This window comes from Pristiophorus japonicus, chromosome 5 (assembly GCF_044704955.1).
Source record: "Pristiophorus japonicus isolate sPriJap1 chromosome 5, sPriJap1.hap1, whole genome shotgun sequence".
Classification (NCBI taxonomy): Eukaryota; Metazoa; Chordata; class Chondrichthyes; family Pristiophoridae; genus Pristiophorus; species Pristiophorus japonicus.
In genome coordinates this window covers 175,806,330-175,832,983 of record NC_091981.1, presented here as the reverse complement: position 1 = coordinate 175,832,983, position 26,654 = coordinate 175,806,330, and positions in this window count along the sequence as shown.

Sequence of the window (26,654 nt, the reverse complement as noted above, 5' to 3'; positions counted from 1 at the left end):
TGCTGGGGATGGTGAGTTTGGCTTCGTGGTCAACCATGATGTTTGTCCATTGGCCAATTTGACCTGAAACACCCTACTCGCCTCTTTGGCTGTGACCATGCCAGTGAGCCATTTGGGACCATGTACATAATTGAGCACAAACACAGGATCATCGATCTCAATATCACGTGACAAATTTGCGCGGTCATAGTACACACTTTGTTGAAACCGCTTGCCCTCCATGTGAGCATAGAGATCAGGTTGGACAAGAGACAGCCTTGTTTTTAGCGCCCTTTTCATGAGCAGCTTGGCTGGGGGAACGCCGGTGAGTGAGTGGGTAGCTAAGCAGCACTCGGGACAGCCGTGTCTGCAGAGAACCTTCCGACACACGTTTCAAGCTTTGCTTGATGGTCTGAACTGCCCGTTCTGCCTGGCCGTTGGATGTGGGCTTGAACAAGGCAGATGTGACGTGTCTGATCCCATTGCGGGTCATGAATTCCTTGAATTCAGCACTGGTGAAGCACGGCCCATTGTCGCTGACTAGGACATCAGGCAAGCCGTCGTGGCAAACATGGCTCGTAGACTTTCAATAGTGGCCATGGACAGACATTATTGCACATTCAATCCATTTTGAGTAAGCGCCCACGACAACCAAAAACATTTTGCTTAGAAATGGGCCCGCATAGTCCACGTGGATCCTCGACCTCGGTTTGGAGGGCCACGACCACAAACTTAGCGGTGTCTCTCTGGGTGCATTGCTCAGCTGAGAGCAAGTGTTGCACTGGCGCATGCATGACTCTAAATCTGAGTCGATGCCGGGCCACCACACATGGGATCTGGCTATGGCTTTCATCATTACAATGGCTGGATGGGTGCTGTGCAGTTCACATATCAACGTATCTCTGCCTTTCTTGGGCAAGACCACGCGATTGCCCCACAACAGACAGTCCGCCTGCAAGGACATTTCATCTTTGCGTCTGTGGAACGGCTTAATTGCCTCCTGCATCTCTGCTGGGACACTGGACCAGCTCCCATGGAGGACACAGTTTTTTACCAGGGAGAGTAAAGGATGCTGGCTGGTCCAGGTCCTGATCTGGCGGGCCATAACGGGCGACTTTTCGATTTCGAATGCATCCATCACCATGAGCAAGTCCGCAGACTGTGCCATTTCCACCCCGTTGGTGGGCAATGATAGCCGACTGAGGGCATCAGCACAGTTCTCTGTGCCCGGTCTGTGGTGGATTACATAGTTGTATGCCGACAGCGTGAGCACCCATCTTTGGATGTGGGTAGAGGCATTGATGTTAATCCTTTGCTCTCTGAGAACAGCGATATGAGCGGCTTATGGTCAGTTTCAAGCTCAAACTTGAGGCCAAATAAGTACTGGTGCATTTTTGTTACCCTGTAAACGTACGCCAGAGCCTCTTTTTCAATCATGCTGTAGGCCCTTTCGGTCTTGGACAAACTCCTGGACGCATAAGCGACCGGTTGCAAAATCCCCGATTCGTTAGCCTGTTGTAATACACACCCGACCCCGTATGACGACGCATCGCAAGCTAGCACTAATCTTTTACAAGGGTTATACAGGACAAGCAGTTTGATTGAACACAACAGATTTCTGGCTTTCTTAAAGGCAGCCTCTTGTGAATTCCCCTATACCCATTCGTCTCCCTTGCGCGGTTCTAGCAGGGTGCTTAACCCAGGTAGGAAATTACCGAAATAGTTAAGGAACGACATCAGCTCCGTCACGTTCTGTGGTCTTGGTGCGTTCTTGATGGCTTCCATCTTGGCGCCGGTGGGTCTGATGCCATCTGCCGTGATTCTTCTTCCCAAGAACTTGACCTCCTGCGCCAGGAAAACACACTTCGAGCGTTTCAACCTGAGCCCCACGCGATCCAACCAACTAAGAAGCTCTTCTAGATTCTTCAAGTGTTCAGTGGTGTACCGACCTGTAACCAGTATGTCGTCCTGGAAAAACACGGTGCGAGGAACCGACTTTAGCAGGCTCCCATGTTCCGTTGGAAGATTGCCCCGGCCGACTGAATCCCGAACGGGCACCGGTTATAGATGATCGAACCTTTGTGCATGTTGATGCAGGTGAGGCCTTTCGAAGACTCCTCCAGCTCCTGCGTCATGTAGGCGAGGTCAGGTCCAGCTTGGTGAACATCTTCCTTCCAGCCAGGGTCGCAAATAGGTCGTCTGCCTTGGGTAGCGGGTACTGGTCCTGTAGCGAAAAATGGTTAATCGTTACTTTATAGTCCCCACAAATTCTAACTGTGCCGTCCTCTTTAAGTACCGGGACAATCGGACTAGCCCAGTTGTTGAATTCCACCGGTGCGATGATGCCTTCGCGCTGCAGCCTGTCCAGCTCAATTTCCACTTTCTCACGCCCGTGCCTTGTGGTGGATAGATCGTGTACCGGGAACCAAATGGATCTGCACTTTCGCCCCCGAGCAGCTTCCAATGACTGGCTTGAACAACGATGGGAACTTGCTCAAAACCTGGGCACATGAGGCGTCGTTGACGGACGAAAGCGCTCGGATGTCGTTCCAGTTCCAGGGGATTTTTCCAAGCCAGCTTCTGCCAGACAATGCGAGGCCATCCCCTGGCACAATCCACAGTGGGAGTTCGTGTACTGCTCCATCATAGGAGACTTTGACTTCTGCACTGCTAATTACAGGGATTAGTTCCTTGGTCTAAGTCCTTAGTTTGGCGTGAATGGGGCTGAGCTTGGGCCTGTGTGCCATTTTGCCCCACAGCCTGTCAAAGGCCTTTTTACTCATTATGGACTGACTTGCACCCGTGTCCAGTTCCACAGATATTGGAATTTCGTTCAGTTCAACTTTCAACATTATTGGTGGACATTTTGTTGTGAATGTATGTACCCCGTATACTTCTGCCTCCTCGGTACGAGTCTCCAATTCAGCCTGATCCACAGTGGATCAATTTTCCTCTGCAATGTGGTGGTTTGCAGGGTTTACAGCTCTCTGGAGTTGTCCCATTGTTCTGCAATCGTTGCACGCATAGTGCTTGAAACGGCATTGATGGGGCCGATGATCACCTCCACAGCGCCAACAAGGTGTTAACTGCCTCGCATTAATGATTGATGGCTGACTCTGGGCCATCTGAGGTCGTGCAGCAGCAGCCGGCGTGTACGCTCTGCCATGTATATTTCTGCTCGAAACCGACGTTACTTTATGCACAGTCCTGGCCGAAACTTCTTTACTTTGTGAAATCTGTTTGGTGTTGCCTCTGGTGGACATAATTCCTGGGCTATTGTTATGGCTTTACTTTGATTCGGAGTTTCTACAGTAAACAGTTTGCAAAGGATTGTCTCATGTCCAATGCCCAGTACAAAAAAGTCTCTAAGCATTTGTTCTAGGAATCCCTCAAACTCACAATGTCCTGCGAGGCGCTTTAGTTCGGCGACATAGCTCGCCACTTCCTGGCCATCCGATCGTTGACACATGTAGAACCAATATCTCGGCATCAAAATGCTTTCCTTAGGATTTAGATGCTCCCGGACCAGCGTACACAATTCTTCATAGGATTTCTCTGTTGGTTTTGCCGGAGCTAAGAGATTCTTCATGAGGCCATAGGTTGTTGCCCCACAGACAGTTAGAAGGATCGTCCTTCGTTTGGCAGCATCTTGTCCCCTTCCAGCTTGTTTGCCACGAAATATTTGTCAAGTCTCTTCACGAAGGCCTCCCGATCATCCCCTTCTGAGAACTTCTCAAGGATACCAACTGTTTTTTGCATTTTCGCGCGGTTGTTCGTTACCTCGTCGCCAATTGGTACACTCATAATAAAGGATGAATCTGAGTACTGTGTACAATGAGCAAGTGTGACCTTAGCTCCTTTAATAAGACTCCAGAGTGCAGGTACCTTGTGGGTGGCCTGCTTATATACCGTGCTCCCAAGGGATGTTGGGATCTCTTGGGACTCCAACAGGTAGGCCCTCTGGTGGTAGTGTAATACAGGTTACAAGGGGTTAAATACATAACAAAAATTGTGCACAGTACTCTAGGTGTGGTCTCATCAGAGTCCTGTACAATTATAGCAAGACTTCCTTACTCCTGTACTCCAACCCCTTTTCAATAAAGGCCAACATGGTATTTGCCTTCCTAATTGCTTGCTGTACCTGCATGCTAACTCTCTGTGTTTCCTGTATGAGGACACCCAAATCTCTCTGAACACCAACATTTAATAGTTTCTCACCATTTAAAAAATATTCTGTTTTTCTATTCTTCCTACCAAAGTGAATAACCTCACATTTCCATACATTATACTCCATTTAATATTTCAATAAAAATTTAAACATTTTTAAGAAACTTTTCAAATTTGTTTTTAAGTTTGACCATCTTTATTTCAGATTTGCCTTTTTCCTATGTGAGAGCCCCAATCTTTCTTTTGCTCTTTTTAACTATCTAAAAAAGTTATAATTTTAAAAACGTACTCACATTCTTGCTTGCTGTCCGTGAGAATTCAGCGTTTTGATTGGCTGCTTAGTCACAGTAGTTCAATCAAGGGAATCCTCACTACAGTCTGTTGAATTAAATTGAAGGTTGGAAAACCCGAACTGCTCGACACAGGAATTGTGAGATCTTTGTGTGGCGTGTACTTCGGGACCAGCAGCAAACGCCTTCGCTTCACCGTTGACCGCAAATTCGGGGCCAATGTTTCAGGTGGGACCTTTTGAAAAAATTGGAAGATATTACAGATGAAACAGAATAAAGGAAAGGGGAAGGAAAACACACAAAAATAAACAGAATGACCAATAATATGCTTAAGTAGAGAACCGGAAATGGTTAAAGGGACTAACTATTTGTACTGCACTTTTTTGGGCAAGACAGCCGTCTGTTAAGCCCCGTCCCGCACAGCCTGTACTGCACTTTTTTGACAGACATGCGACTAGCCCTGCCCCTGTCAGGCTCCTCCCCTCCTCCCGGCCGAATCATTCCCTCCACAAGCAGGACCTCAGGCTCCGACTCTCTCTCCCGCCCCCTCCACCCCCTGGGGCTGAGAGCGGAGCGCCTTGGGGCTGTGAGTCAGAGGGCCTTAGGGCCGAGAGTGAGAAAGGCTGTGGGAGAGAGAGGCTGGGGGGAGAGGGAGAGAGGCGGGTGGGGAGTGGTGGGAGAGAGAGAGAGGCTGAGGGAGAGAGAGGCTGGGGGGGAAGGGGTGGTGGGCGCGAGAGGGGGGGGAGAGAGGCTGGGTAAGGGGCAGAGAGGCTGGGGGGAGAGAGAGAGACTGAAACATAGAAACATAGAAACATAGAAAATAGGTGCAGGAGCAGGCCATCCGGCCCTTCGAGCCTGCACCGTCTTTCAATAAGATCATGGCTGATCATTCCTTCAGTACCCCTTTCCTGCTTTCTCTCCATACCCCTTGATCCCTTTAGTTGCAAGGGCCAAATCTAACTTCCTTTTGAATATATCCAATAAACTGGCATCAACATCTCTCTGCGGCATGGAATTCCACAGGTTAACAACTCTCTGAATGAAGAAGTTTCTCCTCATCTCAGTCCTAAATGGCCTGCCTCTTATCCTAAGACTGTGTCCCCTGGTTCTGGACTTCTCCAACATCGGAAACATTCTTTCCGCATCTAACCTGTCCAGTCCAGTCAGAATCTTATATGTTTCTATGAGATCCCATCTCATCCTTCTAAACTCCAGTGTATAAAGGCTCAATTGATCCAGCCTCTCCTCATATGTCAGTCCAGCCATCCCTGGAATCAGTCTGGTGAACCTTCGCTGCACTCCCTCAATAGCAAGAACATCCTTCCTCAGATTAGGAGACCAAAACTGAACACAATATTCCAGGTGGGGCCTCACCAAGGCCCTGTACAACTGCAGTAAGACTTCCGTGCTCCTATACTCAAATCCCCTTGCTATTAAGGCCAACATGCCATTTGCCTTCTTCACCGCCTGCTGTACCTGCATGCCAACCTTCAACGACTGATGAACCATGACACCCAGGTCTCGTTGCACCTCCTCTTTTCCTAATCTGTCACCATTCAGATAATATTCTGCCTTCCTGTTTTTGCCCCCAAAGTGGATAACCTCACATTTATCCACATTATACTGCATCTGCTATGCATTTGCCCACAGACCTAACCTGTCCAAGTCACTCTGCAGCCTCTTAGCATCCTCCTCACAGCTCACACTGCCACCCAGCTTAGTGTCATCTGCAAACTTGGAGATATTACATTCAATTCCTTCGTCTAAATCATTAATGTATCTTGTAAAGAGCTGGGGTCCCAGCACTGAACCCTGTGGTACTCCACTAGTCACTGCCTGCCATTCTGAAAAGGACCCGTTTATTCCTACTCTTTGCTTCCTGTCTGCCAACCAGTTCTCTATCCACGTAAATACATTACCCTCAATACCATGTGCTTTAATTTTGCACACTAATCTCTTGTGTGGAACCTTGTCAAAAGCCTTTTGAAAGTCCAAATACACCACATCCACTGGTTCTCCCTTATCCACTCTACTAGTTACATCCTCAAAACATTCTAGAAGATTTGTCATTTCCTTTTTTTAAATCCATGCTGACTTGGACCAATCCTGTCACTGCTTTCCAAATGCGCTGCTATTACATCTTTAATAATTGATTCCAACATTTTCCCCACTACCGATATCAGGCTCACCGGTCTATAATTCCGTTTTCTCTCTCCCTTCTTTTTTTAAAAAGTGGGGTTACATTAGCTACCCTCCAATCCACAGGAACTGAACCAGATTCTATAGAATGTTGGAAAATGACTACCAATGCATCCACTATTTCTAGGGCCATTTCCTTAAGTACTCTGGGATGCAGACTATCAGGCCCTGGGGATTTATCGGCCTTCAGTCCCATCAATTTCCTTAAGACCATTTCCTGACTAATAAGGATTTCCCTCAGTTCCCCCTTCTCGCTAGACCCTTGGTCCCCTAGTATTAGTGAAGACAGAACCAAAGTATTTGTTCAATTGGTCTGTCATTTCCTTGTTCCCCATTATTCCCCTGATTCTGACTAAGGGACCTACATTAGTCTTCACTAATCTTTTTCTCTTCACATATCTATAGAAGCTTTTGCAGTCAGTTTTTATGTTGCCTGCAAGCTTATTCTCATACTCTATTTTCCCCCTACTAATTAAACCTTTAGTCCTCCTCTGCTGAATTCTAAATTTCTCCCAGTCCTTAGGTTTGCTGCTTTTTCTGACCAATTTATTTGCCTCTTCCTTGGATTGAACACTATCCCTAATTTCCCTTGTTAGCCATGGTTGAGCCATCTTCCCCGGTTTATTTTTACACCAGTCAGGGATGTACAATTGTGTTTGGTGGTGGGATCATTCTGGAGGTTGTGGAATTTCCGGAGGATGATCTGTTCAATGTGGAGGCTAGTGTAGGTGGAAGCTGAGGACAAGGGCAACCGTATCGTGGTTCTGGGAGGGTGGGGAAGGGGTGAGAGCAGAAGTGCGGGAAATAAAACAGACATGTTCAAGGGCCTTGTCAACCATGGTGGAGGGGAATCCTTGTTTGAGGAGAAAGGAAGACATAGTGAAAACACTGGTGTGGAAGATGGCATCGTCAGGACAGATGTGACGGAGAGGGAGAAACTGGGAGAATGGAATAGAGTCCTTACAGGAAGCAGGGTGAGAGGAAATGTAGCCAAGGTAGCCGTGGCAGTCAGTGTGCTGATAGTGAATATTGGTTGATATCCTATCATCAGAACTGGAGACAGTTCAACAATTTCAGATCATAACCTTTGCCCCCATTTTTTTTGATGGCAGCTGTTGATAATTCTGCTATTGCCATTTTCACCTCTTCTAGACCTATCCTTTGTTCCTTTACATGTCCCATCACCACCTCCTTTTGCTTCGCACCATCATCCCTTTAGTCTTTTCTCTCCTACCTTCCAGCCAATCATAGACCTTCCCTTTTGTTCTTTCCTCCCCTCCCCCCTTTCCTTGCCTCTGCACTTGTTTAAAACCTGTTATATCTCTAACTTTTTCCAATTCTGATGAAAGGTCATCAACCTGAAACATTAACTCCCTCCACAGGCACTGCCTGACCTACTGAGTTTTCTGTTTTTATTTCAGATTTCCAGCAGCCACAGTATTTTTTCTTTACCTGTGTGTTCTTGTGGCACTGATTGTTCAGTTTGATTATTCCATGGTAACTAAATGATCAAGTGACAATCACGGACTAATCAGTTTGCTGGAGGAACTCTACATTATCATAGAATCATAGAATCATAGAAGTTTACAGCACGGAAAGAGACCATTTCGGTCCATGCCAGCCAACAAGAGGCTATCCAGCCTAATCCCACTGTCCAGCTCTAGGTCCGTAGCCCTGCAGGTTACGGCACTTCAGGTGCACATCCAAGTACTTTTTAAATGTGGTGCGGGTTTCTGCCTCTATCACCCTTTCAGGCAGTGAGTTCCAGACCCCCACAACCCTCTGCATGAAGAAATTTCCCTTCCAATCCCCTCTAAACCTTCTACCAATTACTTTAAATTTATGCCCCCTGGTTGTTGACCCCTCTGCTAAGGGAAATAGGCCCTTTCTATCCACTATATCTAGACCCTTCATCATTTTATACACCTCAATGAGGTCTCCCCTCAGCCTCCTCTGTTCCAATGAAAACAAACCCAGCCTATCTAATCTGTTCTCATAGCTTAGATTCTCCACTCCCGGCAACATTCTCGTAAATCTCCTCTGCACCCTCTCCAGTGCAATCACGTCCTTCCTGTAATGCGATGACCAGAACTGCATGCAGTACTCCAGCTGTGGCCGAACCAGTATTTTATACAGTTCAAACATAACCCCCCTGCTCTTGTATTCTATGCCTCAGCTAATAAAGGCAAGCATTCTGTTATGTATTTAACCCTTGGCAATCTGTATCACACCACCACCAGAGGGCCTACCTGTTGGAGTCCCAAAGGATTTCAGCATCCCTTGGGAGCACTGTATATAAGCAGGCCTCCCACGCTGTACCTGCACTCTGGAGTCTGATTAAAGGAGCTAAGGTCACACTTACTCATTGCATACAGCACTCAGTTTCGTCCATTATTATGAGTGAAACAATTGGCGATGAGGTAACGAACAACCACGCGAAAATGCAAAGAACTGTTGGTATCCTGGAGAAATTCTCAGAAGGGGACGATTGGGAGGGCTTCGTGGAGAGACTCGACCAATACTTCGTGGCCAACGAGCTGGAAGGGGACAAGAACGCTGCCAAATGGGCGATCCTCCTAACTGTCTGTGGGGCAACAACCTATGGCCTCATGAAGAATCTTCTAGCTCCGGTAAAACCAACAACCAAATCCTATGAAGAATTGTGTACGCTGGTCCGGGAGTACCTAAATCCTAAGGAAAGCGTTTTGATGGCGAGATATTGGTTCTACACGTGTCAACGGTCGGAGGGCCAGGAAGTGACGAGCTATGTCGCCGAATTAAAGCGCCTTGCAGGACATTGCGAATTTGATGGATTCCTTGAACAAATGCTAAGAGACTTTTTCGAGCTTGGCATTGGCCATGAGGTAATCCTTCACAAACTATTGACTGTTGAAACACCGAATCTGAGCAAAGCCATAACGATAGCCCAGGCATTTATGTTCACCCGCAATAACACCAAACAAATTTCGCAGCATAAAGAGGGTTCAGCTAGTACTGTGCACAAAGTAACATCGTTTTCGGGCAGGAATATACATAGCAGAATGCACACACTGGCTGCTGCCCGATCTGAGATGACCCTCGTTAAGGTGAGGCAGTTAACACCTTGTTGGCGTTGTGGAGGTGATCATCGGGCCCATCAGTGCCGCTTCAAGCACTATACGTGCAACGGCTGCAGAACAATGGGACACCTCCAGCGAATGTGCAGGCGAGCTGCAAACCCTGCAAAGCCTGCAGACGAAGATCGATCCATGGCGGATCAGGCTGAACTAGAGACTCGAACCGAGGAGGCAGAAGTGTACGGGATCCACACCTTCATCACGAAATGTCCACCAATAATGTTAAAAGTTGAACTGAATGGAATTCCAATATCCATGGAACTGGACATGGGTGCGAGTCAGTCCATAATGAGAAAAAAGGCCTTCAACAGGCTGTGGTGCAACAAGGCACACAGACCCGAGCTCAGCCACACCATTCACACCAAGCTAAGAAGTCCGGTTTGTACTGGTCCCACCTCCCCAAGAACCGGTTCCAATGTCCCAGGAATTTGAATTCCTCCCTGCTGCACCACTTCTCAAGCCACGTATTCATCTGAGCTATCCTGCGATTCCTACTCTGACTAGCACGTGGCACCAAGCTGGGAAGTCAGGGACGCTTCCGGTGTCCCTGACGACTACATGCGCGGGAAGTGTATTTGGCTGCAGCTCCTGATGGACCGCAATGCAGCACTGGAGCTGCGGGTGGATTCACTCTGGAGCATGCACGATGCTGAGAATGACGTGATTAGCACGTTTAGTGAGTTGGTCTTATCGCAGGAAAAGGGTACACAGCCAGATAGGGAATGGATGACCAACAGGAAGAGCAGTGCAAGGAAGGTAGTGCAGGGCTCCCCTGCTGTCATCCTCCTGCAAAACAGATACACCACTTTGGGTACTGTTGAGGGGGATGACTCATCAGGGGAGTTCATGGCACCGTGGGTGGCTCTGCTGCACAGAAGGGCAGGAAAAAGAGTGGGAGAGCTATAGTGAGAGGGGATTCGATTGTAAGGGGAATAGATAGACGTTTCTGCGGCCGCAACCGAGACTCCAGGATGGTATGTTGCCTCCTGATGCAAGGGTCAAGGATGTCTCAGAGCGGGTGCAGGGCATTCTGAAGGGGGAGGGTGAACAGCCAGTTGTCGTGGTGCATATAGATACCAAAGATATAGGTAAACAAAGGGATGAGGTCCTACAAGACGAATTTAGGGAGCTAGGAACTAAATTAAAAAGTAGGACCTCAAAAATAGTAATCTCAGGATTGCTACCAGTGCCACATGCTAGTCAGAGTGGGAATTGCAGGATAGCTCAGATGAATACATGGCTTGAGGAGTGGTGCAGCATGGAGGGATTCAAATTCCTGGGACATTGGAACTGGTTCTGGGGGAGATGGGACCAATACAAACCAGGGTCTGCACCTGGGCAGGACAGGAACCAATGTCCTAGGGGAAGTGTTTGCGAGTGCTGTTGGGGAGGAGTTAAACGAATATGGCAGGGGAATGGGAACCTATGCAGGGAGACAGAGGGAAGCAGAATGGGGGCAGAAGCAAAAGATAGAAAGAAGAAAAGTAAAAGTGGAAGGCAGAGAAACCTAAGGCAAAAATAGGAAGGCTAATCAGATAAATACGTGGCTGGGGCATTGGTGTAGGAGGGAGGGCTTTAGTTTCCTGAACAATTGCGTCCCCTTCTGGGGTAGGTGGGACCTGTACAAGTCGGACAGGTTACACCTCAACAGAGACGGGACCAATGTTCTCGCGGGTGGTTTTGATAGTGCGGTTGGGAGGGCTTTAAACTAGCTTGGCAGGGGGATGGGAACCCAAGAGAGGCTCTGAGCTAGTTAGAGTGGGTGAGAGCTCAGATGAACAGAACTCCAAGAAAGAATGCAAAAGGCAGAAGGCAACAGAGCAGAGTAGCACTGGGGTAAGTGTAAACCACAAGGTGATAGGAAGGGACAATATGTATGAATATAAAGGGGCTGCAGGAGGGGTCAAAACTAAAAATCATGGTTTAAAAACTAGTATTAAAACACTTTACCTAAACGCACGCAGCATTTGAAACAAAGTAAATGAGTTGACGGCACAAATCATTACAAATGGGTATGATTTGGTGGGCATTACTGAAACGTGATTGCAGGGTGGCCAAGACTGGGAATTAAACATACAGGAGTATCTGACAATTCGGAAAGATAGACAAGAAGGGAAAGGAGGTGGGGTAGCTCTGTTCATAAAGGATGATATCAGGGCAGTTGTGAGAGATGATATTTGCTCTAATGAACAAAATGTTGAATCATTGTGGGTGGAGATTAGAGATAGTAAGGGGAAAAAAAATCACTGGTGGGCGTAGTTTATAGGCCCCCAAATAATAACTTCACAGTGGGGCGGACAATAATCAAGGGAATAATGGAGGCATGTGAAAAAGGAACGGCAGTAATCATGGGGGATTTTAACCTACATATCGATTGGTCAAATCAAATCGCATGGGGTAGCCTTGAGGAGGAATTCATAGAATGCATATGGGATTGTTCCTTAGAACAGTATGTTACAGAACCTATAAGGGAGCAAGCTATCTTAGATCTGGTCCTGTGTAATGAGACAGGAATAATAAACGATCTCCTAGTAAAAGATCCTCTTGGAATGAGTGATCACAGTATGGTTGAATTTGTAATACAGATTGCGGGTGAGGAAGTAGTGTCTCAAACGAGCGTACTATGCTTAAACAAAGGGGACTACAGTGGGATGAGGGCAGAGTTGGCTAAAGTAGACTGGGAACACAGACTAAACGGTGGCAAAATTGAGGAACAGTGGAGGACTTTTAAGGAGCTCTTTCAGAGTGCTCAACAAAAATATATTCCAGTGAAAAAGAAGGGCGGTAAGAGAAGGGATAACCAGCTGTGGATAACCAAGGAAATAAAGGAGAGTATCAAATTAAAAACCAATGCGTATAAGGTGGCCAAGGTTAGTGGGAAACTAGAAGATTGGGAAAATTTTAAACGACAGCAAAGAATGACTAAGAAAGCAATAAAGAAAGGAAAGATAGCTTACGAAAGTAAACTTGCGCAAAACATAAAAACAGATTGTAAAAGCTTTTTACCGATTTATAAAACGGAAAAGAGTGACTAAAGTAAATGTTGGTCCCTTAGAAGATGAGAAGGGGGATTTAATAATGGGAAATGTGGAAATGGCTGAGACCTCAAACAATTATTTTGCTTCAGTCTTCACAGTGGAAGACACAAAAACCATGCCAAAAATTGCTGGTCACGGGAATGTGGGAAGGGAGGACCTTGAGACAATCACTATCACTAGGGAGGTAGTGTTGGCCAGGCTAATGGGAGTCAAGGTAGACAAGTCCCCTGGTCCTGATGAAATGCATCCCAGGGTATTAAAAGAGATGGCGGAAGTTATAGCAGGTGCATTCGTTATAATCTACCAAAATTCTCTGGACTCTGGGGAGGTACCATCGGATTGGAAAGCAGCTAATGTAACACCTCTGTTTAAAAAAGGGGGCAGACAAAAGGCAGGTAACTATAGGCCGGTTAGTTTAACATCTGTAGTGGGGAAAATGCTTGAAGCTATCATTAAGGAAGAAATAGCGGGACAGCTAGATAGGAATAGTGCAATCAAGCAGACGCAACATGGATTCATGAAGGGGAAATCATGTTTAACTAATTTACTGGAATTCTTTGAGGATATAACGAATATGGTGGATAGAGGTGTACCGATGGATGTGGTTATTTGGATTTCCAAAAGGCATACGATAAGGTGCCACACAAAAGGTTACTGCAGAAGATAAAGGTACGCGGAGTCAGAGGAAATGTATTAGCATGGATAGAGAATTGGCTAACTAACAGAAAGCAGAAAGTCGGGATAAATGGGTCCTTTTCAGGTTGGCAATTGGTGATTAGTGGTGTGCCACAGGGATCGGTGCTGGGACCACAACTGTTTACAATATACATAGATGACCTGCAAGAGGAGACAGAGTGTAGTGTCACAAAATTTGCAGATGACACAAAGATTAGTGGGAAAGCGGGTTGTGTAGAGGACACAGAGAGGCTGCAAAGAGATTTAGATAGGTTAAGCGAATGGGCTCAGGTTTGGCAGATGGAATACAATGTCGGAAAATGTGAGGTCATCCACCTTGGAAAAAAAACAGTAAAAGGGAATATTATTTGAATGGGGAGAAATTACAACATGCTGAGATGCAGAGGGACCTGGGGGTCCTTGTGCATGAATCCCAAAAAGTTAGTTTGCAGGTGCAGCAGGTAATCAGGAAGGCGAATGGAATGTTGGCCTTCATTGCGAGAGGGATGGAGTACAAAAGCAGGGAGGTCCTGCTGCAACTGTATAGGGTATTGGTGAAGCCGCACCTGGAGTACTGCATGCAATTTTGGTCACCTTACTTAAGGAAGGATATACTAGCTTTGGAGGGGGTACAGAGACGATTCATTAGGCTGATTCCGGAGATGAGGGGGTTACCTTATGATGATAGATTGAGTAGACTGGGTCGTTACTCGTTGGAGTTCAGAAGGATGAGGGGTGATCTTATAGAAACATTTAAAATTATGAAAGGGATAGACAAGATAGAGGCAGTGAGGTTGTTTCCACTGGTCGGGGAGACTAGAACTGGGGGGCACAGCCTCAAAATACGGGGGATCCAATTTAAAACCGAGTTGAGAAGGAATTTCTTCTCCCAGAGGGTTGTGAATCTGTGTAATTCTCTGCCCAAGGAAGCAGTTGAGGCTAGCTCATTGAATGTATTCAAATTACAGATAGATAAATTTTTAACCAATAAGGGAATTAAGGGTTATGGGGAGCGGGCGGGTAAGTGGAGCTGAGTCCACGGCCAGATCAGCCACGATCTTGTTGAATGGCGGAGCAGGCTCGAGGGGCTAGATGGCCTGCTCCTGTTCCTAATTCTTATGTTCTGATGTTCTTATGTTAAAAAGCAAAAAGTGCCACATTACAGCAAAATTCTAAAGGGGCAAAGTGTGTTAGAAAGACAAGTCTGAAGGCTCTGTGCCTCAATGTGAGGTGTATTCGAAATAAGGTGGATGATATAACTGCGCAGATAGCAGTTAACGGGTATGATGTAATTGGTATCACGGAGACATGGCTCCAGGGTGACCAAGGCTGGGAACTCAACATCCAGGGGTATTCAACATTTAGGAAGGATAGACAGAAAGGAAAAGGAGGCGGGGTGGCATTGCTGGTTAAAGAGGAAATTAATGCAATAAAAATAAAGGACATTAGCTTGGATGATGTGCAATTTGTATGGGTGGAGCTGCGGAATACCAAGGGGCAGAAAACGCTAGTGGGAGTTGTGTACAAACCAGAAAACAGTAGTAGTGAGTTTGGGGACAGCATCAAACAAGAAATTAGGGATGCATTCTATTGCGTTCCTAACACAGATGAGGCTGCACACAGGGAGGTTAAAGTAACAGTGACCTCAGTTTTAATAAGACACTCCAGAGTGAGGAACAGGCCTTAGGGGCCGGCTTATATACATTGCTTCCAAGGGATGCTGGGATCCCTTGGGACTTCAGGGGATGATCTCCCTGGTGGCGGAACATGGGAGTGCATGCTTTACAGATACACAACATCACTCCCCCGTCAAAGCCAAAGTGAAAACTATTTATAAGGTGAGGCGGTCGGGAGCCTTTCTTTCCCTGGTGGACCGCCTTGGTACAAATGTCTGTTTTGGTGTGCTGGCTGTGCCCTCGCTGGGCTGGCGTATTGTTGGCCCTGCAGGGCTGCTAGGTGAGCCTGGCCTTGCTGGGCTGTTGGGCATGTTGGGTTCGATTTCCTGGTCCGGAGTGGTGTCGTTGATCCTTTGGGTGTGTGTTGTGGGCTCGAAAAGGTGGTGTCTGCTGTGGGTTGTTCAGGGCAGTCTGTGAACTGCAGCCTTGTTTGGTCCAGGTACTTTCTGCAAGTTTGTCCATTGTCTAGTTAGACTACAAACACCCTATTCCCTTCTTTAGCTATCACCGTGCCCGCGATCCACTTGGGACCATGTCCATAGTTTAGCACATACACAGTGTCATTCAGATCAATTTCCCGTGACACAGTGGCGCGACCATCTTTTACATTTTGTTGCTGCCGCCTGCTCTCGACCTGATTATGCAGGTTGGGGTGAACCAGCGAGAGTCTGGTTTTAAGTGTCCATTTCATGAGTAGCTCAGCCGGGGGCACCCCTGTGAGCGAGTGGGGTCTCGTGCGGTAGCTGAGCAGTACTCAGGGCAGGCGGGTTTGGAGTGAGCCTTCTGTGACTCGTTTAAGGCTCTGTTTGATGATTTGTACTGCCCGCTCTGCCTGTCCATTGGAGGCTAGTTTAAACAGGGCCGAGGTGACATGTTTGATCCCATTGCGGGTTATGAATTCTTTCAATTTGGCACTGGTGAAACATGGCCCGTTGTCACTGACCAGTATGTCAGGCAGGCCGTGGGTGGCAAACATGGCCCTCAGGCTTTCAATCATGGCGGTGGCGGTGCTTCCCGACATTATTTCACATTTAATCCATTTTGAAAAAGCATCCACCACCACCAAGAACATTTTACCGAGAAACGGGCCCGCATAGTCGACATGGATCCTCGACCATGGTCTCGAGGGCCAGGACCACAAACTTAGTGGTGCCTCTCTGGGTGCATTGCTCAATTGAGCACATACGCTGCATTGCCGTACACAGGACTCTAAGTTAGAATCGGTACCGGGCCACCACACATGGGATCTGGCTATCGCTTTCATCATTACGATACCCGGGTGTGTGCTGTGGAGATCCGAGATGAACGTCTCCCTGCCCTTTTTTGGTAGCAGTACACGGTTAACCCACAATAGGCAGTCTGCCTGAATGGACAGCTCATCCTTTCGCCGCGGGAATGGCTTGATTGGCTCTTGCATTTCAACGGGGATGCTGGCCCAGCTCCCATGCAGTACACAGTTTTTTACTAGGGACAGCAGGGGATCTTGGCTGGTCCAAGTCCTAATCTGGCGGGCCGTGACAGGTGATTTATCATTTTCAAACGCTTCCATGACCATCAACAAGTCTGTGTGTTGCACCACCATCTACAAGTTTGCAAGCTGCGCCATTTCCACCCCCGTGATGGGCAATGGTGGCCGACTGAGAGCATCCGCACAGTTCTCGGTGCCTGGCCTGTGGCGGATGGTATAGCGCGAGTGCCCACCTTTGTATGCGGGCTGAGGCATTGGTATTTCTCCCCTTGTTTTCAGCGAACAGGGATATGAGGGGCTTGTGATCGGTTTCCAGCTCAAATTTGAGGCCAAACAGGTACTGATGCATTTTCTTTACCCCGAACACACATGCTAATGTCTCTTTCTCAATCATGCTGTAGGCCCTCTCGGCCTTAGAGAAGCTCCTGGAAGCACAGGCGACAGGTTGCAACTTCCCCGCAACGGTAGCTTGTAATACACACCCGACTCAATACGATGACGCGTCACATGCTAGCAGAAATCTTTTACACGGGTTATACAATACAAGCAGCTTGTTGGAGCATAAAATGTTTTTGGCTTTCTCAAAAGCAATTACTTGTTTTTTTTCCCCATACCCAGTTCTCACCTTTGCGCAATAACACATGTAGGGGCTCTAAGAGGGTGCTTAACCCCGGTAGGAAGTTACCAAAATAGTTGAGGAGTCCCAGGACCGACCGCAGCTCCGTGACATTCTGTGACCTGGGCGCAGTCCTGATAGCCTCTGTCTTGTCGTCTGTGGGCCGAATGCTGTCCGCCGCGATCTTTCTCCCCAAAAACTCCATTTCTGTTGCCATGAAGACGCATTTCGACCTCTTCAGCCGTAGCCCTATGCGATCCAGTCATTGGAGGACCTCCTCCAGGTTTTGTAGGTGCTCGGCGGTGTCCCGACCCGTGACCAATATGTCATCCTGAAAGACCACCCTGTGTGGTACCGACTTGAGTAGGCTCTCCATGTTTCTCTGGAAGATCGCTGCAGCCGACCGAATTCCAAACGGGCATCTGTTGTAAATGAAAAGTCCCTTGTGCGTGTTGATGCAGCTGAGGCCCTTTGAAGACTCCTCCAGCTCCTGCGTCATGTAGGCCGAAGTCAGGTCGAGCTTGGTGAACGTCTTGCCTCCTTTCAGCGTTGCAAATAGGTCGTGTACCTTAGGTAGCGGGTATTGGTCCTGTAGCAAGAAACGATTAATAGTTACTTTATAATCGCTGCAAATCCTGACCGTGCCATCACTTTTGAGTACTGGAACAATCGGGCTGGCCCACTCGCTGAATTCCACTGGGGAGATGATGCCCTCGTGTTACAGCCTGTCCAGCTCGATTTCCACTCTCTCCCTCATCATATGAGGTACCGCTTCTAAAATGTCCTCGCGTAATTCTCTCCCCTTCCTTCCTCCTTTCCTGTAGACATTGTCTCCTTGTTGCTGTACAGTTCCATAGGCACGAATGGGTCGTGCCTCTGGGACCAAGTGGATCTGCACCTTCGCCCCGGAAAAGTTTCCAATGCCTGGCTCAAAAAGGGAAGGAAATTTGTTAAGAACCTGGGTACATGAGGCCTCATCGACATGTGATAGCGCTCGGATGTCATCCCAGTTTCAGTGCATTTTGCCCAGACAGCTCCTTCCAAGCAGTGTGGGGCCATCGCCCGGGACAATCCAGACTGGCAGCTCGTGCACCGTGCCCTTGTAGGTGACCTTGACCATGGCGCTGCCCAGGACAGTGATAAACTCTTTGGTGTACGTTCTCAGTTCCGTGTGGATGGGGCTCAGGGCTGGTCTGAATGCCTTGTTGCACCACAGTCTCTCAAACATCTTTTTACTCATGATGGATTGGCTAGTGCCAGTGTCCAGTTCCATGGCTATGGGTAAGCCATTCAATTTTATGTTTAGCATTATAGGTGGACAGTTCGTCAAAAATGTGTGCACCCTGTGTACTTCAGCATCTGCCTCCTCTCTCTGAGGCTCGAAATTGCTTTGATCCACCATGGACCGATCTTCCTCTGCCACGTGGCGGTTAGCATGTTTTGCAGAGCTTGCAGCTCGTTTGCAAGCTCGTTGGAGGTGCCCCATTGTTCCACAGCTCTTGCAAACATACCCTTTGAAGTGGCATGAATAGGCTGAATGGAAGCCTCCGCAATGCCAACAAGATGTGAATTGCCTTGCATTCATCCTTTGTTGGGGACTGTGAGTCATCTGGGTCACCTGAGTCCTGCTGGCAGTTGCAGACTCGTGGGTTCTGCCCTGTACATTTCTGCTCGCCAACACAGTTCCAGTTAATTTATGAACATTGCTAGCACTTGTGTGCTGAGAGATTTGTTTGGTGTTATCACTGGTAGATATAAACGCCTGTGCTATCGCAATGGCCTTACTGAGGGTCGGTGTCTCTACAATCAAAAGTTTTCATAGGATGGTCTCGTGGCCAATGCCCAGTACAAAAAAGTCTCTGAGTATTTGCTCCAGGTAGCCATCAAACTCACATTGTCCTGCAAGTCGCCTTAGCTCGGCGACGTAGCTCGCCACTTCCTGACCTTCAGATCGCTGGCACGTGTAGAACCGATACCTCGCTATCAGCACGCTCTCCCTTGGGTTAAGATGCTCCCGAACCAGTGTACACAGCTCCTCATATGACTTATCTGTGGGTTTTACCGGAGCCAGAAGATTCTTCATGAGGCTGTAGGTCGGTGCCCCGCAGACCGTGAGGAGGACCGCTCTTCTTTTTGCAGCACTTCCTTCTCCGTCCAGCTCGTTGGCTACAAAGTACTGGTCTAGCCGTTCGACATAGGCTTCCCAGACCTCACCCTCCGAGAACTTCTCCAGGATGCCCACAATTTTCTGCATCTTTGCATTGGATTCGTATACTCGTCGCCAGTTGTTGTGTTCCGAACACAGATGAGGCTGCACACAGGGAGGTTAAAGTAACAGTGACCTCAGTCTTTAATAAGACACTCCAGAGTGAGGAACAGGCCTTAGGGGCCGGCTTATATACTGTGCTCCCAAGGGATGCTGGGATCCTTTGGGACTTCAGGAGATTAGCTCCCTGGTGGCGGAACATGGGAGTGTATGATTTATAGATGCACAACACATTCCATAAAGGTACAGCAGTTATCATGGGTGACTTTAATCTACATGTTGATTGGGCTAACCAAACTGGTAGCAATGCAGTGGAGGAGGATTTCCTGGAGTGTATTCGAGATGGTTTTCTAGACCAATATATCTTGGAACCAACCAGGGTGCTGGCCATTCTAGACTGGGTGATGTGCAATGAAAAAGGACTAATTAGCAACCTTGTTGTGTGAGACCTCTTGGGGAAGAGTGACCATAACATGGTAGAATTCTTTATTAGGATCGATAGTGACACAGTTAATTTAGAAACTAGGGTCCTGAACTTAAGGAAAGGTAACTTCGATGGTTTGAGGTGTGAATTGGCTAGAATAGACTGGCAAATGATACTTAAAGGGTTGACGGTGGATACAATACATGGTTGAACTTCAGCAATTGTCCATCCCTGTCTTGAGTAAAAATAAAATGGGGAAGGTGGCTCAACCGTGGCTAAGAAGGGAAATTAAGGATAGTGTTAAATCCAAGGAAGAGGCTTATAAATTGGCCAGAAAAAGCAGCAAACCTGAGGACTGAGAGAAATTTAGAATTCAGCAGAGGAGGACAAAGGGTTTAATTAAGAAGGGAAAAATAGAGTACGAGAAGAAGCTTGCGGGGAACATAAAAACTGACTGCTAAAGCTTCGATAGATATGTGAAGAGAAAAAGATTAGTGAAAACAAACATAGGTCCCTTGCAGTCAGATTGAGGTGAATTTATAATGGGGAACAAAGAAATGGCAGACCAATTGAACAAATACTTTGATTCTGTCTTCACGAAGGAAGACACAAATAACCTTCTGGAAGTACTCGGGGACCGAGGGTCTAGTGAGAAGGAGGAACTGAAGGATATCCATATTAGCTAGGACATTGTGTTAGGGAAATTGATGAGATTGAAGGCCGATAAATTCTCGGAGCCTGATAGTCTGCATCCCAGAGTACTTAAGGAAGTGGCTCTAGAAATAGTTGATGCATTGGTGATCATTTTCCAACAGTCTATCGACTCTGGATCAGTTCCTATAGACTGGAGGGTAGCTAATGTAACACCACTTTTTAAAAAAGGAGGGAGAGAAAGCGGGTAATTATAGACTGGTTAGCCTGACATCAGTGGTGGAAAAAATGTTGGAATCAATTATTAAGGATGAAATAGCAGTGCATTTGGAAAGCAGTGACAGGATCGGTCCAAGTCAGCATGGATTTATGAAGGGGAAATCTTGCTTGACAAATCTTCTGGAATTTTTTGAGGATGCAACTAGTAGAGTGGACAAGGGAGAAACAGTGGATGTGGTGTATTTGGACTTTCAAAAGGCTTTTGACAAGGTCCCACACACGAGATTGGTGTGCAAAATTAAAGCACATGTTATTGGGAGTAATATACTGACGTGGATAGAGAACTGGTTGGCAGACAGGAAGCAGAGAGTCGGGATAAACGGGTCCTTTTCAGAATGGCAGGCAGTGACTCGTGGAGTGCCACAGGGCTCAGTGCTGGGACCCCAGCTCTTTACAATATACATTAATGATTTAGATGAAGGAATTGAGTGTAATATCTCCAAGTTTGCAGATGACACTAAAGTGGGTGACGGTGTGAGCTGTGAGGGGGATGCTAAGAGGCTGCAGGGTGAATTAGACAGGTTAGGTGGGAAAGCGGGTTGTGTAGAGGACACAGAGAGGCTGCAAAGAGATTTGGATAGGTTAAGCGAATGGCCGAAGGTTTGGCAGATGGAATACAATGTCGGAAAGTGTGATGTCATCCACCTTGGGAAAAAAAACAGTAAAAGGGAATATTATTTGAATGGGGAGAAATTACAACATGCTGAGATGCAGAGGGACCTGGGGGTCATTGTGTATGAAACTCTTTTTGGAGTTCATCTGCAAAACAAAAAACATTAAACCGTGCCACCCGACCTGGGTGACACACCAGACATTTACAAGGCCCTTTTTTTTTTTTTCCCCCTTTTTATTTGTTTTTTTTTTGTGTTTTTCTTTTTTTGGGCACTAAAATCACAATTTTTCCCCAGTGCCCCCTATAAAAGGGAAGGGGGACACTAAAAGCACCGGCAATTAAAACAAATTAAACTTTAAAACGTAAAATCAAATTAAAATTTGGTTGCTGGGCGTGATGATGCACTCCAGTCCCTCCGGTGGACACCGCGTGCTCCATCTCCAAGGACACCCTGGACCGGATGTAAGAGCGGAAGAGAGGCAGGCAGTCAGGTTGAACGACCCCCTCGACTGCCCGCTGCCTGGACCGGCTGATGGCATCCTTGGCCGTGCCCAGGAGCAGTCCTACGAGGAGGCCTTCGGACCTACCCGCTCCCCTCCGCACAGGGTGCCCAAAGATCAGGAGAGTGGGACTGAAGTGCAGCCAGAATTTCAGGAGCAGCTCCTTCAAATAATAAAACAGGGGCTGCAACCTTGTGCATTCCATAAAAACATGGAACACGGACTCTTCCAGACCGCAGAAATTGCAGGCGGCCTGGGAGTCCGTGAACCGGCTTAAAAAATTGTTGCACGGCACTGCTCCGTGCACCACCCTCCAGGCCAAGTCCCCGATGAATAGTGGGAGGACCCCTGCGTAGAGTGCCCTCCATTGGGGACCCCCGCCTCCTCCGGACGGCAAGATGGTACGCCATGTCATTGTGCATGAAACTCTTTTGAGTTCACCTGCAAAACATAAAAACATTAAACGGTGCCACCCGACCTGGGTGACACTCCAGACATTTACAAGGCCCTTTTTTTCCCCCCCTTTTTTTTTTTTTTGTGTTTTTCTTTTTTGGTTTTTTTTTTGGGCACTAAAATCACAATTTTCCCCAGTGCCCCCTATAAAAGGAAAGGGGGACACTAAAAGCACCGGCAATTAAGACAAATTAAACTTAAAAAACGTAAAATCAAATTAAAATTTGGTTGCCGGGCGTGATGATGCACTCCAGTCCCTCCGGTGCCCACCTCTCGCGGAAGGCCGCGAGCGTACCGGTAGACACCGCGTGCTCCATCTCCAAGGACACCCTGGACCGGATGTAAGAGCGGAAGAGAGGCAGGCAGTCAGGTTGAACGACCCCCTCGACCGCCCGCTGCCTGGACCGGCTGATGGCACCCTTGGCCGTGCCCAGGAGCAGTCCTACGAGGAGGCCTTCGGACCTACCCGCTCCCCTCTGCACAGGGTGCCCAAAGATCAGGAGAGTGGGACTGAAGTGCAGCCAGAATTTCAGGAGCAGCCCCTTCAAATAGTGGAACAGGGGCTGCAACCTTGTGCATTCAATTAAAACATGGAACACGGACTCCTCCAGACCGCAGAAATTGCAGGCGGCCTGGGAGTCCGTGAACCGGCTTAAAAATTTATTGCACGGCACTGCTCCGTGCACCACCCTCCAGGCCAAGTCCCCGATGAATAGTGGGAGGACCCCTGCGTAGAGTGCCCTCCATCGGGGACCCCCGCCTCCTCCGGACGGCAAGATGGTACGCCATGTCATTGTGCATGAATCCCAAAAAATTAGTTTGCAGGTGCAGCAGGTAATCAGGAAGGCAAATGGAATGTTGGCCTTCATTGCGAGAGGGATGGAGTACAAAAGCAGGGAGGTCCTGCTGCAACTGTATAGGGTATTGGTAAGGCCGCACCTGGAGTACTGCATGCAGTTTTGGTTACCTTATTTAAGGAAGGATATACTGGCTTTGGAGGGGGTACAGAGACGATTCACTAGGCTGATTCCGGAGATGAGGGGGTTACCTTATGATGATATATTGAGTAGACTGAGTCTTTACTCGTTGGAGTTCAGAAGGATGAGGGGTGATCTTATAGAAACAATTAAAATCATGAATGGGATCGACAAGATAGAGGCAGAGAGGTTGTTTCCACTGGTAGGGGAGGCTAGAACTAGGGGGGCACAGCCTCAAAATATAGGGGAGCCAATTTAAAACTGAGTTGAGAAGGAATTTCTTCTCCCAGAGGGTTGTGAATCTGTTGAATTCTCTGCCCAAGGAAGCAGTTGAGGCTAGCTCAATATATGTATTCAAGTCACAGATAGATAGATTTTTAACCAATAAGGGAATTAAGGGTTACGGGGAGAGGGCGGGTAAGTGGAGCTGAGTCCACGGTCAGATCAGCCATGATCTTATTGAATGGCGGAGCAGGCTCGAGGGGCTAGATGGCCTACTCCTTATGTTCTTATGTTCTTATGAAAGTTGGCATACAGGTACAGCAGGCAGTAAAGAAGGCAAATGGTATATTATCCTTCATAACTAGGGGATTTGAGTATAGGAGTAGGGAGGTCTTACTGCAGTTGTACAGGGTCTTGGCGAGGCCTCACCTGGAATATTGTGTTCAGTTTTGATCTCCTAATCTGAGGAAGGACATTCTTGCTATTGAGGGAGTGCAGCGAAGGTTCACCACACTGATTTCCGTGATGGCTGGACTGACACATGAGGAGAGACTGGAACAACTGGGCCTTTATACATTGGAGTTTAGAAGGATGAGAGGGGAACTCATAGAAACATACAAGATTCTGACGGGACGTTACGGGTTAGATGCGGGTAGATTGTTCCCGATGTTGACGAAGTCCAGAACCAGGGGACACAGTCTTAGGATATGGGATAGGCCATTTAGGACTGAGATGAGGAGAAACTTCTTCATTCAGAGAGTTGTTAACCTGTGGAATTCCCTGCCGCAGAGAGATGTTGATGCCAGTTTATTGGATATATTCAAGAGGGAGTTAGATATGGCCCTTACGGCTAAAGGGATCAAGGGGTATGGAGAGAAAACAGGAAAGGGGTACTGAGGGAATGATCAGCCATGATCTTATCGAATGGTGGTGCAGACTCGAAGGGCCGAATGGCGTAATCCTGCATCTATTTTCTATGTTTCTATGTTTCTATGTTTCTAAGAACTTACACCAAAGAACTGATCCCTGTAATTGGCAGCACAGAAGTCAAAGTCTCCTATGATGGAGCAGTGCACGAACTCCCACTATGGATCGTGCCAGGGAATGGCCCCACACTGTTCAGCAGAAGCTGGCTCTGAAAAATCCACTGGAATTGGGACGACATCCGAGCACTTTCGTCCGTCGACGACGTCTCATGTGCCCAGGTTCTGAGCTGATTTCCATCGTTGTTCGAGCCAGGCATTGGAATTTTTGCGGGGCAAAAGTGCAGATCCACTTCGTTCCCAGTGCACGACCCATCCACCACAAGGCACGGGCAGTACCGTATATGATGCAAGAGAAAGTGAAAATCGAGTTGGACAGGCTGCAGCGAGAAGGCATCATCGCGCCGGTGGAATTCAATGAGTGGACCAGTCTGATTGTCCTGGAACTCAAAGGTGACAGCACGGTCAGAAGTTGTGGGGACTATAAAGTAACGATTAACCATTTTTCGCTGCAGGACCAGTACCCGCTACCCAAGGCAGATGACCTATTTGTGACCCTGGCTGGAGGAAAGACGTTCACCAAGTTGGACCTGACCTCGGCCTACATGACGCAGGAGCTGGAGTAATCTTCGAAAGGCCTCATCTGCATCAACACACACAAAGGGCTTTTCATCTATAACAGATACCCGTTTGGGATTCGTTCGGCCGCGGCAATTTTCTAACGGAACAAGGAGAGCCTGCTAAAGTCGTCGTTTTCTCGGACGACATATCGATCACACATTGGGACACCATTGATCTGTCCTTACTATACAGTATAAATGTACACGAGGCCCATACTTGAGAGAAGGTCACTCTGTGACCAGTAACCTTTATTACCAAGACCTCAAGTGACGAAGGTGGGTGGAGCTTCCCCTTTTATAGGAAAGTCGAGGTTAGGTGTGTCTCTAACAAGTTCGCCACCTGTGGTCAGTGTTCTCAAGGTGTACAACTTAGGTCAGCTTATACATGGGTTACAATGACAGTTGAATACATGACATCACCTCCCCCCCAAAGTCTTATTGGGATTACAGGTTAAGTCTCTCTGGTGGTTTACGCTCCCTTGTAAAACGCCTGAGTTGGGGCGCTGGTTGTTGGGCGCTGGCCTGAGTGTCTGCTGTTTGCAGTGCCTCAGGCCTGTCCGGACTGCCCACAGTGACTGGGCTCTCCTCCACTTAGTTCCGGTGTTCGATCACCTGTGGTGGAGTAAACTCTATGTCGTGTTCTTCCTCTGCTTTTTCTATGGGTTTGCTGATCCTCCTTTTAGTTTGATCCACGTGTTTGCGGCAGATTTGTCCATTGGTAAGTTTAACTACCAAAACCCTATTCCCCTCTTTGGCAATCACAGTGCCTGCAAGCCATTTGGGCCCTGCAGCGTAATTAAGGACAAAAACAGGGTCATTGACATCAATACATCGCGTCCTCGCATTCCTGTCATGGTAGTCACATTGTGACTGACGCCTGCTCTCAACAATTTCTTTCATAGTTGGGTGTATAAGGGATAACCTGGTTTTGAGTGTCCTTTTCATTAGCAGCTCTGCGGGTGGAACCCCTGTGAGCGAGTGTGGTCGGGATCTATTGGCCAACAGGAGGCGTGATAAGCGGCTTTATAGGGAACCCCCTTGGATTCTGAGCATCCCCTGTTTGATTATCTGCACTGCTCGTTCCGCCTGGCCGTTTGAGGCCAACTTGAACGGTGCCGTTCTGACATGGTTGATTCCATTGCCTGCCATGAAGTCCTGGAATTCAGTGCTTGTGAAGCACGAGCTATTGTCGCTGACCAAGACATCTGGTAGACCATGGGCGGCGAACATTGCCCGTAGACTTTCTACCGTGGCAGAGGATGTGCTTGAATTTAAAATGGCACCATCAATCCATTTGGAGTAGGCGTCTACTACAACCAAAAACATTTTTCTCTTGAAAGGACCTGCCTAGTCCACATGGATGCATGACCATGGCTTGGCGGGCCAGGACCAGGGGCTAAGGGGGACTTCCCTGGGTGCATTGCCCAGCTGAGCACACGTGT